Consider the following 12,703-nt stretch of genomic DNA (forward strand, 5'->3'; position numbering starts at 1 on the left):
CTTATCACTGAACTGCATCTCCAGCCCTCTTTATTTTTCATTTTGAGACTCACTAAGTTGCTTAGGACTTCCCTCAGTTGCTGAGTCTGGCCTCAAACTAGCAATTCTCCTGCCTCAGCCTCCAAAGTTGCTGGGAATACAGGAGTGCCCAGCCCAGCCAGACTAAATCATTGTTGTATTCTGAAGAAAGAAAAGGGTAACTGTGGTTATATAAAAATCCAAAACATACACATTTGGGAGACCAAAAGCACTTCTCCCAGTTGATCCCAGCTGCAAACCCCTGTAGAGAGGAAATGAGCAAGCCAGCAGACACGTGGGGCTAAGAAGATAGTATTGTCCTTTGGCTAGATCCATCCTGAGATCCGAACCCAGTAATGATAAACCTTGCAGTTTATACAACCCAAGCCTTTCCATCCTGTCCAACCTTTGAGTCTCTCCAGTTGAGGCTCCAAAAATAGCATTACAGAAACAAGTCATCTTTCTGTGCCACTGTGGTTCCTTACCCACAGAATCTTTACACATAATGAAATAGTAGCTAAGAGCTACCATGTCCTGGGTCAGTTTGTTATGCAGCAAAAGTAGCTGGAACACAAACACTGACCTCTTGAACAATACTAATTCTGCCATTCACTACTGGAGAGAAGGCCGACCATGGTTTGATTTTTTAATTCCTTTATGATTAGCATGTTTTGTTGTTTTGTTTTCTCTATCCAGCTGTTTCTGGCATCTTGTTTCTATCATTGCAATTCAAATATGCCCTGGAATGTGGCTAAGCATAGATCTTGAGTAATATTAATCTTGCCTGGAATGTGGTGAGCCTATCAGTCTATATATTGTTAAGTGTTTGGTTTTGCATCCATTCCAGTGTTTTATTTTGCATGTTTGTTTTCCAATGATATTGTCAGGAGCATTCTCAACTGAGGAACCTGGGCCACTAATAAATTTGGGACATTGCATTCAAGTTGTTCCCCTACTACTGCCCAGCTCCTGGTATTGCTGCTCCAGCAATAAAAACATCAAGTATGGTGGAATGTGTGCTAAGTGTCTATATTACAGTGAATACAAGCATTAGTCATGTCTTAAGTTAATAATTTGGACAACCAGGTCTTAGGACTAAAGGCTCAACACCTATGCAACTGTCTTAGGAGTAAAGGCTCAACACTTATACAACCAGCCCCACTTGGTATTGCCTCTTATGTAATGTCTACCTCCTCCCGGGTCTTTGAAAGTTATGGCTTTCTAGTTATAAATTCCTAAGTAAAGTGTCCATCCCAAATGCCAGCACCAATAAGGGAGAACAAAACCATTGATACCCCATCTCTTCCTCCTGAGGCTATGGATAAGGAGATATTGAAGTTTCTGAAGTAGTGTAATCTAGGTCCCCATGAAAACATTATCTAATTTTAGACCATTCCCACTGCTCATTATAGTATTCATCACTGAGAAACCATTTAGGGGTATTCCTATCTCCCAAACTAACTAGAACTTTAATGTTGAATTTCTGTTTCTCTGTTCTCCACCCTACATTTCGCTTTCAACATTTTTATGGTTTTCTTGGTAAAAATTTTAAAATTTATCATTACCAATTCATTTTTCTACCATAAATTCTGCTGTTTGCTGCTTTCAAAACAAAGTTTTCTTTTGGACTTGTTATCCTCTTAGTGTTTCTGTTTCATAGTTTACCTTTTTTTCTTTTGTTAATATGTTTATTCCTATCCATCTTATGGATTCAGGCTTCTATTTCATTAAAAGCTTGATTTATGTTATAAATATACCTTCTAACTTTCCTCTGGCTCCAGTGTTTGGTCATTTTTAACTGTAGTGCTTCTCCCTGAGGCTTCAGGACGATATTCTCCTTCTCTTGTTTCTAGTATTTTACTTTCCAATTCCCCTTATCCCTAATATTTTAACTTTCCAATTCTCCTGTGTGGGTTTCTTCTTCTTTTTTTTTTCTGATTTATTTATTTTTTAATGAAGAGCTCTATCCAAATCCAGTATTGGCCACCAGACTCACTACTGGGTTGACCTTGATCTGTCCAATAATTAAATTACCTTCTCAGATACCTTAGAAATGCACAGTTCTTTGACAAATTCCCTGTGTCTAAAGGACCTCCAGCATTGAGATGGTATATCCTCCTACCCTCACTGCATATTTCTCAGATACTCTGAACACATGAAGTGATTAAAAATGATAATACAGGGACTGGGTATATAGCTCAGTTGGTAGAGTGCTTGCCTCACAAGCAGGAGGCCCTGGGTTCAGTCCCCAGCACCGCAAAAAAAAAAAAAAAAAAAAAAAAGACACTACACTATATGCACTGTCACTAGGAATTTTTGATCTGTTTCTGCTTACACACAAATTTGTGATTTATGACATTTTTTTTTTCTCTTGGTACTAGGGACTGAACACAGAAGCATTCTACCACTGAGCTCTATCCCCAGGCCTTTTTATTTTTTATTTGGAGATAGATTCTTACTAAGTTGCTGAGGCTGGCCTGGAACTTGGGATCTTCCTACTTTAGCCTCCCAGGTTGCTGGCATTATAGGCATGTGCCACTGTGATTTGCAGCTCTTAAAGTGAGATGGGCCACCATCAGCCTTTACCTCCTATTCATCTGTTGTGAGTCTAGAAATGTGTGTTCCTTAATAGTTGTGAGAAAGAAGTCATGACTGGGCATAGCAGAGATGGAGAGTAGAGAGGGGATGGACAGAAGCTGTCTGGTTAACAGAGACACCATGGTGCCAAACTCAAAGACAGACAGAGAGGCAGAGACTAAGGCCAATTAACTCAGATTTCTTGCTAGAAAAGACTCTTGTTTTCAGGATATTAGAGTCAGACCACCAAATGCTTTTATCTATTCAGTGCCCTGACCTAGTGTTTGATAGCATTTCCTTTGAATTTTAGCAGTAGATGGGCTGTAAGTCCTACTTCCTCACTACAGTGGGAGTTTTCTTCATCTCTTTGCAGTGTGCCCTGAGCACTTCATTGAGCAACTCAAGGACACTGGGCAAGGAGTTATTATCCAGAGGCCTATTTCAGACAAATGATTCTAGTAGAACTGTTTTTAGGAGAGACAGACAAGGATCAAAATAGCCTCATGTGCTCTCTAAAGTCCAACTGTATTTAATGAGAAATCTACCTCGTGGATTGTTTTTCGTAGTCATCCATGAAAAATGACCCCACCACCTCTCAATGTCCCTGTGTGCGATGTGCATACTTGTATCATCCCATTCCTGGCTAGTCCACTGTGGATCCTGCTCAGTGAGAACCACGTGAATTCCCATAAGCATAAGGTTCACCCTGGCCATAAGGAATTCTGACTTGGCTGTGACTACTGTATATAAAGTACTATCCAGTTCCATTCTACAGGAAGAAAAATTGGAGTGAACTGTATAAAGAGTAGCCTGCATGCTATAAATATTCTTGAATGATAAGATGTGACTGTGTGTTATACCCTAGCATCTCTCTCTCTCTCTTATATTTAGAATGTGATATGTTCTCAACAAACTGTTAAGCTGTTTTATAAACATCACAATACAATGGGGTTCCTACTACAATCATTCTTATTTTACAATGAGAAAATAAAAGCACAAGAAGCTTAGGGATCTTGACAAAGGCCAATCACCCAGCAAACAATAGACTCATTACTGGGATCCTACTCCATAGACAATCATTCAAGTCTCCTTTATGTACCACTCTCTATTATTGTGTTAATCAGCTTTGTATCATCCATATACCCAATAAGAAAAAAATGAGAGGGGGTAAAGTTTATTTTGGTTCACAGTTTCAGAAGTTCAGTCCATAGTCAGACAACTCCATAACTTTGGACACAAGGTGAGGCAGGACATCATGGCAGAAGGGTGTGGAGTAGGAAAGTTGCTCAGTTCATGACAGCCAGGAAACAAAGAGAGAAAGATCTCTGCTCACCAGAGACAAAATATAAACTCCAAGACATGCCCCCAGTGACCTACTTCCTCCAGCCATATCCTACCTGCCTGCAGGTACCACCCAGTTAATCCATTCAAATACATTAGTCCACCAATTAGGTTATAGTTCAACCCTTTCACCTCTAAACATTCTTGCATTATCACATTACATGAACTTCTGGGGGACACTTCATGTTTTAACCACAATTGTATAAAAAGAAATATAGGTGTGACTGTAGTTAAATTTAATCGTTTTTTCATTCAGGATACAGATCTGTTTATCCACAAATTCCCAGTGGTCACAATATCTGATAATAAGCCCATTTATATGCTTATGGACATTAATGAAATCATACAGTTTCAGTAGCTTTGATTTGACTCATAAGAAAAACTGGGGTTGGTTCTGCAGAGAATGATTTCAAAATGTCCCTTATTTTTTTAAGGAGACTCTATGTAACTTAGAAGATAATTAAGGAAGTAGCAAACTAATTATCATCACATTTAATTGTGGAAGTGTGAATTATTTTGGTAGAGCTTAAGTAATGAAAATCTGCGTTAGATCATAAAATACAAATATCAAGACATTTTAACAATGTTTCAGTCATATGCAAAAATTAAAGTTAGGGTTATATTTCATCTGTAAAACAAATATATGTATTTATTGTTGTATTATCACTTTGTATAACAAAGTATGGTGAGAAATTGTAAGATTTAGGATGTATTTTAAAAGAATTGTAAGACATTCAGATAGTAGAGGGGTGAGAGTAATAAAAGGTAATCTATAAAAACAAAATAGATAATAGCATAACCACCTACAGCTGTCCTCCTGAAGGTAAACTCTGTTTTCATTCTCTGGCAGCCCTGAAACTAATCAATTTTTGTCACTATACCCAAAAATGAAAATCCATTCCACAAAGTAAGGAGCAACATGAGACAGAAAAAAAAAAAGTGTGAAAGAAAGAAATTGGTTTGTATTACACCCTCATATGATACATAATTTAATAAAAATCCCGATTAAATATTTTTATTCTCCTCCCCCCAAATCCCTATTGAACTACTGTCATTTCTCTATGTACCTTCATGTCTTCCCGCATGGAAAGGTCCTTTAGAGTTAGAATTCAGCTCTGGCCCCAATTTGCACATCCTTGAGTGTAATGGCATGGATTTGCAAGTACCTGGTCTTCCCTCCACTCCCTCAGAGAGCTATTTAGTACCCACCCAGTGATATTAAAGCCTGTCCCATGGATATCTCACCAACCCATTTCAAGAAGCTTATCAATACAACCAGTAAGAATAAGTCTTTCCTGAGTGTGGGGTGGGAAGTCTCTTCTGCTAGGAAAATATGGTTGTTTTTCATCATTATTCCAAGTCAAAGTAATTTATTGCAATAAGGATCCAGATTCTACCTGAACAAAATTGTGATATATATGTTTGTCTCTGCTGCTCCCATCCAATATTAGCCAATCCTTCTTGTCTATCATGAAAGCCAAACCAACCCACATTTTATAATGTATATAAGGAAAAATGTTTAACTATATGAGCACCCCACATCCATCATTAAGATTTTGGAAAACATAAAAAAGAACAAAAATTTAAATTACCTATTTCCTTTTCTTATTTTTAGTGACATTTTAAAAAGTCCCTTTTCTCTTTTTTTCTAATACTGTCCTGTAAAGATAGCCACTATTTGCCACCCTGCTCCAGCTCCCAGGCATGCACACAATTAGTGTCGCTGGTATTTTTACGAAAATAGGATAATGCTATACGTACATCTGTGTAGCTTTTGTTTTCATCTGAAACAAGATATGTACAACTATTTTAATTGGCACCAAACCATTCAATTTAATAACTGCACTGAATCTCTTGAAACCGTTCCTTTGATCATTCATTTTAATAACCGCTACTTTTCTTGAGAGCATTCCTCTATTAAAGGACATGTAATTTCTTCCTTCTCTTTTTTAACATAGACATCAATGCAATGAACATCCTTGTACCTATGGCTCTATTTTTCAAAACAACATGTGAAAGTTCCCTATTTGGAATAACATGTCTCATATTTCAGTTGTAGAATGTTTGATTAGATTCATATAATTCTTCTTACCATCCAGAAGATTTGCTAAGCACTCAGACAAAATAAGTAAAATATATGAAATAAATAAAATTATACCCCAAGAAAATAGAGACAAAACACAGTCCAAGATAAAAGAGAATATATTCTCTTATGGCCATGCTGGGCATGTTCTTATGGCCATGGCTGAAATGGAAGAGGTCAAAGAATGGGCAAGTATAATTTTTCTAGCATAAGCCAAAGCAATTCACAAGACCAAATCCAGTATCAATGGAGTAGAGAAATACACTCCCTTCAGAACAAATCCCATGCCACAAATAGTACAATCTAACTGCTCAAAGGTTCTGGAACAGTCCTTGGGAGACCAGTTGAGTCACCATTTGGAATCCTCAGAAAACCCTCCATGTCTTAGTCTGTTTTCTCTTGCTAATAACATAATGCCATGGACTGGGTGAATTGAAAAGATTTATTTTTGCTCAGGCTTCTGGTTCAAGGTTTAGATGCCATGTTTGATGATGACCTTCTGGTCAGCAGATTCCTAAGGCCACACAGGGAACCAAATGGTGAGGCAGGGCACTAGAAAGAGACCTAGCCAAATTGACTTTCATAATGGATTAATCCATTCATGAGGGTAGAGCTCTAATCATCTCTTAAGGGACCCACCTGGGCCCACTTCTTAATACCTCGTCATGGGGATTAAGTCTCAAAATGAGTTTCAGGAGGGACAAACAATATTCAAAGTATAGACTCCCATCCAAGGATCACCATTTGCAATCCACCCCAGGAGCTGGGTATACATGCTACTGGGGTCCTAGATGTGTGTTTCTCAGATTTGTTGTCAACTTTGATTCCTTCCTCTGGGACACAAAATTTGACAATGCTTTCCTGAAAGTGAACTCCAGAACTGGACCAGCTCTTTCATCAGAGTATTGCCTTGCCAGATGTCTCAACATCTGTCCTTCCCCTCTTCTGGGACTCTGTCTCTGCTAAAGCAGACAATTTGACTTTACTTTTTTCAGCCACTGGTATTAACACTATTCTTTTTTTTTTTTCATTAATTTGTTTATTTGTTCTAACTTGTTGTACATGACAGTAAAATGCATTTATACATTTTGATAGATCATACATAAATGGAGTGTGATCTCCTATTTTTCTGATTATACATATTGTAGGATCACATGGGTCATGTACATGAGGTAATAACGACTGTTTCACTCTACTATCCTTCCTAACCCCATCCCTTTTCCCCTTTCCCCTCCCTTCACGCTCTTCTACCTAATATAAAGTAACTCTATTCTTCCCTATTCCCTCCCCCTTATTGTGAATTAGCATCCACATATCAGAAAAAACATTTCGCCTTTGGATTTTTGGGTTTGACTTATTTCACTTAGCATGATAGTCTCTAACTCCATCTATTTACCAACAATCCATTTCATTCTTCTTTAAAGCTAGGTAACATTCCATGAGGGTCCAGGGCTTAGATTGGGCATCTCCCAAGAGGAAGGATTAAGATAAAGGAGGTGGGAGGGCACTGGGAAAAAGCCCTCCCACATTTTCTTTATCCATTCATCTGTGGAAGGGCATGGAGGTTGGTTCCATATTTAAGCTATGGTGAATTGAGCTTCTATAAACATTGATGTGGCTGCATTGTATTAAATTTCTGGTCAGCTAAAATGCTATTCTCTCATCAAGGCATCTCTCTTTTTATCCAATAGTCATGCAACTGATTTTCAAAGCCTACAAATAGCATTTAATATCTATATGTACTATCAAACTGTGTATCATTGATCAAAGCCAACAAGTTCAATCTCAGTGTCATTTTGGTTGCTGATTCTGCATCCAGAGCCTATCTAATTTTTCCCTGTTAATGTCAGGCATCAGCTATTGATTTTTAAAAAAGAGGTCTGATTACATTTTCACCGTTCAATAAGGGCTTCTTTTTCAATACTTGTCCCACTATAGGTCATTCAATAATGTAGTCACTTTGTTTCTTTTCCCAGAATAATTCTGGGTTCTCTATATCCATCAAATGTCCCTTATCTCTGCACAGATATCTTCTACAGAACTTACTAATAATCATCCTCACTTCTCAGCATTGGATGTTAGCTTCCTTCCTGCATGTGGTCAGCACAATAATGACTCCCCCACCCCAAAAGATACCCATGTCCTAATCCTTAGAACCTGTGAATATGTTATATCACATGGCAAGGGTACATCAAGGTCACAGGTGGAGTGCTAATAAATTGTCCTCAAAATGGGGAAATTATCCTGAATTGCCTGGATAGGCTCAATGTAACACAAGCATCCATATAAGAGGAAGGCAGAAGAGAAAGAAAGGATGGTGCCATATGAGAAATTTGACCTACTGTTGCTGTCTTTGAAGATAGAGAAAGAAAGCCATGAGCCAAGAAATTCAGGAAGTCCCTAGAAACTGCAAAAGGAAAGAAAATATATCCCTACTCTACAGCCTCCAGAAAGACCACAGCCCTGCTGAAACCTTGATTCCAGACTTCCGACCTCCAGAACTCTAAGAGAATAAATTTATATTGTTTTAAGCCACTAAATCTGTGGCAATGTGTTATGAAAGAATACTACCACGCTGCAGAATGAGAACCTCTTCTCCCTGTATTCCTCTAAGGGCAGGCCTAAGCATGTGGCTAGCTCTGTGTCTTATGGGAGTGCTCTTGCAAAGTCCATTTATTATGTTCTTCATTTGTTCTGCATGGTCGTGCTGGGGCTCATTAACACCCCATCACTGGGTGCTCTGTGCATAAGCAGAAGTGTGTTAAGAATCAATAGCTCTGACCTTTATTCCTTGTTGGTGTTTTGTCATTTGTGGGCTGCTGGGTTTGACATATGAATTACTCTTCAGCTGCCAGGTGCCGGAGATGCACAGCCACCAACCTCCAAATATTTCACACATACGCCAATTGCAGTCTCAAGGCACATTTCTTTTCCACCCCGTCACCCTGGAACTGTTTCATTGGCAACTAATGAAATACCAATAGCAGAAAAGAATTGACAAGGCATTGCTGTTGACGAAGGGGCTGACCTTTGAAGATTAAAAATAGATGGATGCCCTTGAGGAAGAAAGAAGTAAGGAAGTGAATCTTCCCTCCTCTTTAACTCTTTAGTCCATTGTCCGAATAGGAAAATCAAACCACCTTCTGCATTTATTAGGTTAAGAAAAAGAGGCTGTGAATTTTCAAGATCCATTTGCATTCCATAGCAGACAGGTTTTTTTTATTTGTTCTCTACTGATAACTTATGAAGAAACAATATTGCAACCTTTGATACAGTAAATAACTGGCAGGTGTATCCTTACTGCTGAAGATATGTCATGCATAAAAAATGTACCTAGAAAAGCAAAGAACTCTGGGAGGACTTTTTCCCAGTCCCTCTTACCTCCTTTATCTTAATCCTTCCTCTTGGGAGATGCCCAATCTAAGCCCTGGACCTTTTGATGTTGATGTCAGTAGGCCTTCTCCCTGACTTGCAGGAAACTAAGATTTGCAAAATTACCTTTTACATAAACCCCTATCCCTTCCTTGCACCAATCTCCAGCACTACCATTGAGGAAAGTTCTCTAATTAATAAGTTCATGTGCAAGTGTGGGTAAGTGAGAACACCTGGATGTGTCGTCCCTCCCAGGAGACTTGTTTTCCAAATCTTTTAAATAGAGTCATAATCAAGTTGGATAATCAGTGCTTAAAATTAAAGCTTAACCCTTCAGGGCCAGAATTTAGTCTGCAGGCATGTGCTCAGGGGAGGATTTGGATCACAGCAGACTTTCTTTGTGGCCCTCAAATCCACCATTTGCACCACTAATCTCAATGCTGTCACTGAGTCTTTCCTGATAGAGGAAATGGATTTCACAGATACCTGGCTCATCATAATCATAACAGGAATATTTATAGTATGCTTCATAGTTCTCAAGAAAGGAAGCTTATTTCACCTGATCCTCATCAATAAGTCTGTTAGGTCACAAATTCCATCATGACTATTCTGTGCATTAGGATCAACAAACTTTCTATAAAGGGCCATAGAACAATTGTCTTAGGCAATGAAGACTACATTGTCTGTGTTCCAACTATTCAAACTTTATCACACAGCATTAAAGCAGCCATCAATGGTATATAAGCAAAGAGATTTAACTATGTTCCAACTGACTTTATTTACAACAATGTGTCAGACTGGATTGGTCACATCCTGCTCTACATGAAGAAAGAAGGACTCAAGAAATTGAGGGACCTACCTCAGAACATGCATAAATAAGAAGCAAATTATGCCAGGATTTGAACCCAGTTCTTTCTGAATTCAAACCTAGTGTTTGTTCACTGCCCCACATTGAGTTTGTGGCTTGTCTTAACACTCAGGAAAGCCTTGACCTTGGATCAAATCAACCACACTTTCCATTCAGCCCCCTTTTCACCAAGCACATTGGTGAGGCAGCAGTTGGGGCTGGAGTACCATCTTTAGGCTATAGCCATGGTAACAGAGCCAAGGTAACCGACCTGTAGGACTGTGCCAGGGGAATTTGATGCTGTTAGTTTTCTCCAATGAAGCCTGCCTGTCATAAGATAATTGAATGAAACTGCAATACATTTTCAGTAGGATTTATCTTGCCTTCCAGAAAGACATTGTGAGTCCTCTCTCTTACGTGGAATGGGACTAGGCAACTCAGACATCTCTGCCCAGCATCCTCCTTCTGGTTCACTAGCAGAACTAGGCTGGGCATGGGTGGTACCTGCTTGTCATCCCAGCAGTTCAGGAGGCTGAGACAGGAGGATCTTGAACTCAAAGTCAGCCTCAGCAACTTAGCAAGGCCCTGGGCAACTTAGCAAGACCCTGTATCAAAATTTTTAAAATGTTTAAAAAGGCTGGGGATGTGGCTCAGTGGCAAAGCATTTGCCTAGCATGGGTGAGGCACTGGGTTTGATTCTTAGCACTACTTAAATAAAATTTATTTAATTAGTTGTTGTACATCAACAACTAAAATGAAATGAAAGTAAGAATCAATAAATGGGATAGATTCAAACTAAAAAGCTTTTTCTCAGCAAGGGAAACAATCAAGAATGTAAAAAGAAAGCCTACGGAGTGGGAGAAAATCTTTTCCACATGCACTTCACATAGAGCACTAATCTCCAAAGTTTATAAAGAACCTAAAAAACTTTACACCAAAAATACAAAGAACACAATCAATAAATTGGCTAAGGAACTGGGCAGACACTTCACAGAAGAAGATATTCGAGTGATCAGTAAATATATGAAAAAGTATTCAACATCTCTAGTAATTACAGAAATGCAAATTAAAACCACCCTAAGGTTTCATCTCACTCAAATTAGAATGGCTATTATCAAGAACACAAGCAATAATAAGTATTGGCGTGAATGTGGGGGAAAAGGCACACTCATACATTGCTGGTGGAGTTGCAAATTGGTGCAGCCACTCTGGAAAGCAGTATGGAGATTCCTCAGAAAACATGGAATGGAACCACCATTTGACCCAGTTATCCCACTCCTTGACCTATACCCAAAGGACTTAAAATCAGCATACTACAGTGATGCAGCCACATCAATGTTCATAGCAGCTCAATTCACAATAGCTAGATTGTGGAACCAACCAAGATGCCCTTCAGTAGATGAATGCATAAAGAAACTGTGGTAAATATACACAATAGAATGTTATTCAGTCATAAAGAAGAATAAAATTATGGCATTTGAAGGTAAATGGATGGAGTTGGAGAACATTATGCTAAATGAAATAAGCCAATCCCAAAAAACCAAAGGCCAAATGTTTTCTCTGATAAGTGGATACTGATACATAAGGGGGAGGGCGGGGAATAGGGAAGAATGGAGGGGTGTTGGACTGCAAAAAGGAAATGAGGGGAAGCAGGGCAGGGAAGGAAAGATAGTGGAATGAGACAAATAACATCCTATGTACATGTATGAGTACTCGAATAATATGGTTGTACAGCATGTATAACCATAGAAATGAAAAGTTGAGACCCATTTGTGTAATGAATCAAAATGCAGTCTGTAAAAATAAGAATAAAAATTAGTGGTTAGCGACCTGGGTTCAATCTGCTGGGGTCATTCATTTCCAGTTGGGTGCCTTGAGAACCTTCTTTGAGCACCCTGTTGGCCTGACCTTACCTCTGCACAGCCCCACTCCCAACACCTCCAAGAGGTGGAGCATTCTGTAGGCTGACCAGATGTGAGAATGCCGACTGACCACAGTTGGACTGGAAAAGGGCACTGAGCTTTCTCCCGATTCCTTCCCTTTTCCCGCCCCCCTCCTTCTCCTCTTCCCCCTCCTCCTCTCTGCATTCACCCTTCTAGAAGCGTTCTCTAGTAGCCTGAGTCTTTCTGCCCTTCTCTGATGGGAAACAGAACCATCCACCTGGCCCCACAGGCTCTCTCGAATGCTATACTGTGTATGTAGCTGAAGCTACTAATATATTACAATGACTTAGCTTTGCTTTGCTTCTTTTCTTTACTAACTGCTCAGGAGACTCATATGAAGAATACCATGTTTTGTTGACCAAGAGCAGCACATAGGTGCTTTTGGCTGTTCTGGAAAATTGTCCTCCCCAGCATACCCTGGTCTAGTCAGCCCTTCCTCAACATCTGGCATAGTACCTACCATCTTTTAGTACTTTTTAATGGCCTAAATCCAACTCCTAACATTCCTCACTGCCCTGGCAA

At 39.2% G+C, this 12,703-nt stretch overlaps 1 protein-coding gene across 1 annotated transcript in view; it reads left to right on the top strand.

Moving 5' to 3' along the window:
- Positions 1-12,703, top strand: part of Pcsk2 (proprotein convertase subtilisin/kexin type 2) — a 281,613-nt gene that overhangs the window by 141,422 nt on the left and 127,488 nt on the right. The gene's annotated exons all lie outside the window — the stretch shown is intronic.

Source organism: Sciurus carolinensis, chromosome 2, assembly GCF_902686445.1.
Source record: "Sciurus carolinensis chromosome 2, mSciCar1.2, whole genome shotgun sequence".
In the NCBI taxonomy this organism is placed as follows: domain Eukaryota; kingdom Metazoa; phylum Chordata; class Mammalia; order Rodentia; family Sciuridae; genus Sciurus; species Sciurus carolinensis.